Source organism: Crocodylus porosus, unplaced genomic scaffold (assembly GCF_001723895.1).
Source record: "Crocodylus porosus isolate Cpor-Errol unplaced genomic scaffold, CroPor_comp1, whole genome shotgun sequence".
Classification (NCBI taxonomy): Eukaryota; Metazoa; Chordata; order Crocodylia; family Crocodylidae; genus Crocodylus; species Crocodylus porosus.
The window spans coordinates 84,289,595-84,296,985 of NW_017728906.1; the positions used below are offsets into that span (position 1 = coordinate 84,289,595).

The 7,391-nt window shown below is 46.4% G+C and overlaps 1 protein-coding gene across 2 annotated transcripts in view; it reads right to left on the minus strand.

The window, feature by feature from the left end:
• MGAT4A (mannosyl (alpha-1,3-)-glycoprotein beta-1,4-N-acetylglucosaminyltransferase, isozyme A) overlaps positions 1–7,391 on the minus strand; it is a 158,296-nt gene that overhangs the window by 5,456 nt on the left and 145,449 nt on the right. The window lies entirely within an intron of this gene.

Here is a 7,391-nt window from a genome sequence, read left to right on the forward strand (position 1 = left end):
AAGCTTTCATTTTGATTAACAGCCAAGACTACAAGGTCACATAAATGTGAGAATGCCGCGCGGCAGTTATACAGAAATGAAATAAGATTTTTACATGCCCTCATGCCGTGGGGCAGTAGAACATTTATGTAGTGGTTTCATTTAGAAATGGATTGATAGTGAACGGATCTTTGTCTTCATTGGGAAGTTTGGTGTAGATGAAGCACTTACAGAGTTTATACGATTTTGGATATACTTTGTAATACAAGAATAAACACATACAAAGATAATAATAGGTATGAATAGTAAAAGGACTGCTGAAAGTAGGTTAGATAGCCAAGATGAGATATTAAAGCCTAGCGCATTAAAGACTTGAGAAAGTAAACTGTTGCCAACGCCAGCGATACCGTTGACATGGGTGGCTATTTTGCGAATGCTATCGACTTGTTGTTTGAGTGGAATGGAAACATTGGGAATTGCAAAACATAGATCATTAGATAGGTTGAGGTATTGACATAGGCCACCATGTTGAAGTAATAAGGCATCTAACGCAAGGCGGTTTTGAATAGTCATTTGGGAGATGGCTTGCAACTGTTGGTTAGAGAGAGAAAGGCTGTCAGCTGTGCGGTTCGCTAATAAATCTTCTTCTTCAGCTAATTGGGCTAGGGCAATACGGTTTTTTGTTATACCGATTCCCCAAATAAATAGTCCTTCAGTGGCCCAACTAAGAGCTGGGCTCAACTAAGAGCTAAGGCAGCCGGGCTGCCTTATTGGAAGTGTGATGCCATGGCAGGCAGCGTTTAACAATATTGCTCATAACGTAGGATAATAAAATCTGAACCGGGAATCATTTCCGAAGGGACCTGGTTGAGTTAAATTTACAGCTAGAGAATTATTTCATTTTACTAAGGGTGTCAGCTGGATAAGAGGGGATTAAAGTAACTATAGATACAGTAGCTTGACCATGTGGCGTAAGGTCGAGGTGCTATGGTGGAGTAACTAAGTGAGGATTCCATGTCAGTGACTGGTCTGGTTGGGACCAATCGTTACCATTAGGGTGAATTCCCCAGGGGATAGCTGAACAAGCGTATGGGGTTTCATTAAAAAAGCATTTCGTTTCAGTGGGTTCAGAGGATAGGCTAGCAAGAGTAAAATTTTGTGGCCAAGAGTAGTTAATAGAACCAAAAGTTTCACTTAAGAATACATCTATGGAAGTTTTTGGGCCTAGTGAGACTTGGGAGAACCAATCGGATAGATTAAAAGGTTCAGGGTAAAGAGTGAGGACTGGGTCTTGAACAGATATGGGAATTTTTAAACAGGCAGTTAATCCCTGTCCTTTTTCTTCTTCTCCAGTTGCATTGGCTCATAGGGATAAAAGTTGAAGTACAGTGTTAGGTGAAGAAAAGGGGGTAAGGACAGGTATGGTAACTACGAAAAGGATAATGAAGTGTTGGTAATGATAGATATAGCATGACGGGTGTCAGCTCGTAGTTGTGGTTCGTTGTAGGTGTTCTTTAGGTGGTAGATGGTTTAGTGGAGTGGTCGTGATGGTTACACATGGGGATAGTGCTGGTAGAATGATGAACAGGCTCGCCGATGTATCACATTGCCAGAGAATACGGCTACTTTTTCTGACAGGTTGACCTTGTGGATTCGAGGCACGTATACAAGGTGGGCGATGTGGTTTTCCCGAGCGGCTGTCCCATGTAACACACCTGTAGAGGAAATGAGATAATTAAAAAAAAATAAAGGTTGTATATAGTAAAATGGCAAGTTTTTTGTCTCAGAGCAATGACTCAGCCAATTGTGATGGGCTAGTAATGTCCTGTTGGGTACGTCGATTTCAGCTTGGTAGGTGTTTGGATATGTTTCTGCAGATCGTATTATTCCTTGGTATAGCAGCTGTTTCTTTTCAGTAGGACCTGGTATGGCTACCCAGATGAGTTCTTCCAGCTGGAATCGGGGCTTCCACGGTTCTGGTGTTTTTTGCTTTCTGTCAGTCTATAATGACTTGTCTTCATTTAGTTGGATTAGAATTTGTGGTAGACGGCTTGTCCAACTTAAATATGTGCCGTTTCCTGTTAGACGGAGCTTTTCTTTGAGGATTCCTATGGAGCGTTCAACGACACCATTTGACTGTGGGTGATACGGGATGTGGGTGTGCCAGGTGATGTTGTAAGTACTGCAAAAGGTTGCTCGGGCTTTTGACATGAAGGGTGGTCCTCCGTTGGATTGGATTTCGTTTGGTACTTGCCAGAGGCTCATGGCCTGGAGCAGCACAGAGCAGACGGTTTTGGCGGTAGTCTTTGTAAGAGGAATGCATTGTAGTTGTCTGGTGCCTAGATCGACTAGGACTAACACCTTGGCCTGACGTTTGACTCCAGGGAGTGGTCCCATGAGGTCGACTTGCCACGTCTTTCATGGGGGAAAGTACTTTGGGTCAAATGCTTGTTTGGCTGATGCGGTTGGCGTAGCTTTGACTTTGTTACATATATAACAGGTTTGACTCCGTGTTTTCCAATCTTGAAGTGTGATGGTGAACGGTGGTGTCTCGGCGGTTATTCACTTCCATTTGACATGGGCCTTGTTGGGGCTGGGGTGGCTCCAGAACTCATGTCGCCATTGTACTAAGTGTTGGTTATTGACATCTGTCTTAGTGAGGATGGCTGCTGCAACTTGTTGTGGTCGGTTTGTTGTTTTCTTGATGGCTTCTGCACACTTCTCTGGGTCTTGTAGCACACCATCGATGTGGGCATGGACTGGGTTGGTATCCGGTTGGTGAGAGCAGGTGTATTGTAGCAGAGGTATGGTTTTAAACTGAGGCAATATAGCAAAGATTGCATTTCAAAGAGGTTGGTTTTCTGTGGCTTGTGCCTGTCCGGTTAATATTTTGTAGATATATTGAGAGTCAATAGCTATTACAGGGACAGGTTCACGGACATTATGGGCATCTAAACAGTGTTGGAGGGCTCCTTTGAATGCAAGGAGTTCTTCGAGTTGTGCATTTGGAGGTGGGGCTGCAGGCTCTACTTCAGTGTATTGGCACGGGTTACAGAAGAATCCATGTGCTCCGCCATGGGCTGTACTTCCGTCTGATGCTATCCAGGCAGGTAGAATAGTGCCGTACATTAGCGAAGGGTTTTGATGATGAAGGGAAGCCATTGAACTTGCTGGCACCTCTTTCATCTTCCAATGGTGGAAGTGAAAATGAAAGACTTGTACTAATTCTTGCCAGGTGGTACCTAGGCCATGAAAGGTTGGGTCTGGTCGGTCAGGAGTGAGAAGTGGAAGTAGTGTGACGCCTGATCTGATAAGAGTTCCAGTAGTTGTAGAAATGTTGGGATAGGCGGTTGTGGCGAGTTGGGATGCTAATAAAACAGTTCCCGTGACTCCATATCGATATTGAGATGGTTGCAGAGCCTTGTAGGTTGAAAATACTAATTTGTTGGTGCTGGTAGTGCCAGTTGCCAAGAGTATTTGACTCGTATGCCCAAGGGTAATGGTTATGGGCTCGCTGGGGCTAGTACTGTGGAGGACTGTAGTCGAAGTGGCTTTTAAAAGTTCTTGTAACTTATCGTAGTCATAGATGGGGTCCCATATATTTCGGGTGCTGGCTTTTGTACATAGCTGCTGATGTAAGCATGCAATGACTTCTAGATGACTTGTTGGGACATGAGCTCTGTGCCAGTTTAGCTGGCCTAGAAGTTGTTGGATTTCTCTTTTTGTTGGGATGGCACCCTTGACCCAGGGGATGGTTGGAGTTGCGTGCGTCGTCGCCTTGTGAGTTTCATGATCGAATACTTCACCAAGGAAGGAAATATGTGGCTTTGCAGTGAGTTGAGATTTTTGCATGTTTACAGTCCATCCGTGGGCTTGCAAGTGACGTATTAGTTTTTCTGTAGTTTGGGTTACTGCTTCTGGAGTCCTGCCCATGATGGCGATGTCGTCTACATAACTCTAGATTTGGACGTCACCAGGTGTAGTGAAGGCCTCAAGGGTGCTGTTGATGGCTGCTGTGGCTACCGCTGGTGCATTGCAGTATCCTTGGGGGCAGACATTCCATTTGAGCATTTGTCCATTTACACACGTTGAGTATTCCAACGTCATCAATGATGGGGATGGAAAAGAACATGTTTTTGAGATGTAGAGTACTTCTAAACCAGGGAGTCACCTGATAGGCTATCATCTCACTTAGAGTCTGTGGTAGTGTCTTGGGGCTAGGCTGCGATAGAGGATCTACTTGCTTGTTGGCGCAGCGGTAGTCGACTATGAGTCGGACTTGATTAGGGTCTCTGGGTTTCGCAATACCCCATGCGGGCGACAAAAACTTAGCATGTGAAATTTTAGAAATGCGGCCTGCTGCTTGTAATTCATTGAGAAGTTTTTGAAGCGAGTTTTGGAGATGCGGTTTCATAGGGATAGGTGTGTAACGCCACGACAGGTGATTGCTGATCTTCGGCTTGTGAGGTGCGATGCTTGGTGCTTTGCAGGTGCTAATTGGAAATGCTTGTAAGAGCGTGAGTTTGAGGTCGAATTTGAGAATTTTGGGAACACCAAGTAGATTAACATCTTCCATTGTGGCAGTGAACGATTTTCCTGTTAAATGATGTACACAACGGGCTGTGGAGATGTTGGCGGTGGAGTTTAGGCCTTGTACGCGAATTTTGCCGTTGAGTAGAATATGGGGTGTAGACGGTCGAATGACAGAAATTTGTGCACCTGTATCTAGTAAGAACTTGATTTCTTTTGCTTTAGTGGGTGAAGACGGGTCTCTGATAGGTAAGGTGGCATAGGGACGTGGGTCCCGGAATTGCTGAGGGTCGCCACCGAAGCTTACCACCACGGCAGCTGCAACTCGTTTTTTGGCTTTGGTTGGCGGTTGGGGTCCCATCCAAGCTTGATGGCAAGGGTTAACTGTTCTTCTTCCGAAAGTTTCCGTAGGGTGGCCTTGTTGAGTCCAGATCATCCTAATAAAAATCCAAATCTTGCTCGCTCTAGAGGCGTTTGGGTGGGTGGCCCTTGGGCCTGTAGTGGCTGTTGTGCTTCAGGTGGTGTCCATTGTTTTTGGGTCACAAGGACTTGAGAGTTTGCATTTGTGGGAGGAACTTCGACTGGAAACATTTGACGATCGGACTCCCGATCTGATGGGGATCCAAATTGCCGTTGTAGGCTTAACACGGTACTACATGGTTTTCCTACTGAGGCGAGCATGACGAGGCGTGCTGCTTGTCCGAATACCGTTCCATACACTTGGTATGCTTCTTCTACTCCCCCAAGTGTGACGGGTACTTTGCCGGGATCTAGTAAATGTTTATGTGGCCAGTTTCATCTTCTTTTTCGAGTTTGACTCCATCTATGGGATTCTTCCTTGGATTCCACTGTAAGAATGAGCACCCAACCATTGCATAAACGAGCTGTAGTGCTTGTGGTCTTCTAAGGTTGCTTGCATCTCCTTCATGTGCTCTATAAGCGCAATGTAAAACTCCTCCTGCAGCTAGTGAGGCAGGGGACAACAGGGGTAGTTTATCTTGATCGTCAATTAGAGTTGTGTCGACGCATGTTCCCCCACTCCATGTTGACTGTCGTATTAGGTAGTGCACTTCCGCTTTCTGCCCTGTGCTCTAGGACTAAACGGCCAAGCCAAATGATGGGTGTCTCGCCTGATCGTATACTAGTGTCAACATAAAGTTCTCTAAGCTCACTGTGGTTTCGTGTCCGGAAGACGACAACAGTTTTCTCAAATTTTTCAATTGTTTTCTCGTCGTTTTCTCCTTCCCCCTCTTGCTTTTCTGTAGTGATTTTGCGGGTGGTGACGGGTAAAACATTTGGTGGCAGAATTGCTAGCGGCAATGATGGATAAATTGCTGATGGCAGTGTGGTGACGACAGCTGGAGGGTTGGGCTCTGTGGTGGTGACGATAGCTGGAGGGTTGGGCTCCGAATAAGGAGGTGGTTCTTTTTCTTTGCACTCGGTAGGTGTGTATTCCGGAGTGGTTGGGAGGCGGCATGAACGTGGCTCTACCTCCTTTAAGTACTCAGGGCTCTCTTCCGGGTTGGTTAGTATCTCAGATGCCTTTGCTGCTGCTAGTTCTGTGGCATTGCAGCATGCTGTGTGGAGCTGCAACTCTAAGTTTCCTATAGCCCTTACAGCACTTATGAAATGCCTCAACTAAACTTCTACCGCTTTACCGGGTGTAAGTTCAGCTTTACTAAAGGGTCTTTTCTTAGTTCCCCTCTCGGCTTCTAGTTCGCGGCGACAGCGGACTAAACTATCATAGGCTTTTCTGGTTTCAGGTATTTGTTGGGGATTGATTTGGCTGGAGGGGTGTCTTCCTATGGCATTATGAAGGAGCCCCAAGATGGAGGCTTGTTCGTCGCTGGCCGGCGACGCATCTCCTTTAGAAGGAAGAACACCTGCAAGGGCTCCATTTCCCCCTGCATTTACTGGGGAAAACATAACTTTGGGAGCGGCCATTACACACCCCAGGGCAGCAGCAGCTAGCAAGCATGTCCAGATTTTACTTTCTGGCCCGTTCACCCAAATGCGACTGGAGATGTGTGTTTTGGGGTCGCTATTGCCTGCCGCATGGTAGGCAAGATGATTCCAGAGATCATCAGAGGTCTGTGGGGGTGAACGGTGTCCCAGTCGCCATGGACACATGCAGACTAGCATGGCCTGGTCGTCTACTTGGGATCCTGTTCGTGACGCCATGTGGTGAAATGCCAGGCTAGTGGCTCTGGCACCGCTTAGGGGAGCCGCGGGCTTTGCGGAGTTGTGCGAAGCGTGCGGCTTGTGGGGCGGGATTGGAGGTAGCTTTATAACCACCTTCAAGATTCGCTGAGCTGGCGCAAGTAGACGACTTACAGTAAGTTATTAGCTTTCTGTAATAAGTCTATAAGATGTCTGTTGGTTCACGGGGTTCCGGAGTAAGCCCTTGCTTTCCACCACGGGAACTAGTTCAATGATAGGTGCGGCTGCCGACTCCTTAAGTCCCAGAACTGGTCAACAGTTCATTGAGATGGGATGTTAGTAGTAGAAGTTATTATGGAGTAGATATAAAGGGAAGTAAAAATTTGTTTTATTCACTCACCTGGCCTCACCCTCTTACGAATAAGAGGGGAGACCGGCTGGAACGAAGTTGCGGTAAATACAAGTACAGAAGCGTAGATATGCTGTCTAAGCTATGAAGAGAGGCGATCGAGAGGTAGAGTCTCCGATGTTTCTTCAGTTACAGTATGCCGGATACAAAGGGGGCCTGTTGGCCCACAGGGTTCACTAGTAAGCCCTTGCTTTCCACCACTGGAACTAGTCCAATGATAGGTGCGGCTGCCCACTAGTTAGTCCTAGGGCTGCTCAACAGCTCATGAACAGGATGAAAAATAATAAAATTGTAACGCAGTGAATCGCTGTCG